Source organism: Populus euphratica, unplaced genomic scaffold (genome assembly GCF_000495115.2).
Source record: "Populus euphratica unplaced genomic scaffold, PopEup_1.0 scaffold111.1, whole genome shotgun sequence".
NCBI classification, from domain to species: Eukaryota; Viridiplantae; Streptophyta; class Magnoliopsida; order Malpighiales; family Salicaceae; genus Populus; species Populus euphratica.
The window spans coordinates 991,198-992,374 of record NW_011499877.1 but is presented as its reverse complement, the minus strand read 5'-3'; positions in this window follow the sequence as shown (position 1 = coordinate 992,374).

Genomic DNA, 1,177 nt, shown 5'->3' with positions numbered 1-1,177 from the left:
TCAATGTGTCAACACATAATTATGGGGCTTTTCTTGGAAGAAAACAAAATTTTTGTTCTAATGTTTAAGGTTAACTTTCTTGGGTTGAGATTATTATTTTTGTCTTTTTTCTTCTTCTTCTTTTTAAAAAATCTATATACATATATAATTTAAAAATATCATGCATCTTTAACCCATGTAACGAGCTTTCAGCTAATGACTCCCAGACCAGTTGGTCTTAGGGCATTAGGTGAAAAACATCATGCATCTTTAACTCATGTAAGAGCTTTCAGCTAATGACTCCCAGATCAGTTGGTCTTAGGGCATTAGGTGTTAAGACATCCCTATGAGCTTAGTAACTCGGGTTGTAGATACTAATATGTAGATAATGCAATGTTTGATTCCCGTAAGCTTTTCTCCTCAACCCATGTAACAAACATTGGGTCAATAGCTCCCAAGTCAGTTGACTTTAGGGTATTAGGTGTTAAAATACCCCTTCGGGCTTAATTGCTTAGATTAGGGAGGCTACAAAACCAAACTTATCTACATTTTTATTATTATCATTTTTTGTCTTTTTTGTCTTTTTTTTTTAATTATATACTATCCCTTTCTCTTAGTTGTTACCTTCAACAAAAGAACATAAATAATGAAATAATCCAATATGCAACCCACAATCATATGTTAGTGTGTGTGTGTGTAAATTAAGGTTTAAGAATACATGCTAAATAAGTATATAAGTAGAATTAAATGATAACAATTTGAGAGTTTGTAAATCTGAATATTTCAAGAAGTATTATGATATACCTTGTTACGAATGATTACTAAGATGCGTCTCAAGAGTCATAAAAGATCTCCTTACTCTATCATCATAGTAACAACAATTTTGCACATGCTTTATGAAATAGAAAACACAGTTTTTTTTTTTAGCTACTACCCTCTCCCCCAACTAAAACAAGACATTGTCCTCAATGTTTAAAGGTAGAAAGATAGAGTATAGAAGATATCAGACACGACTAAAAAATTGATGTCTTCTCCCAAGTGCAGGAGTGTCGAAGTAATAAATAACTTGGCAAGACTAGGATCGAACCACAAGGAGGTTAATTGTACAAATTATAAATAACAATAATACAACAATAACAACAACAATAATAGTAATAACAATAACAATAATAATAATAATAATAATAATAATAATAAT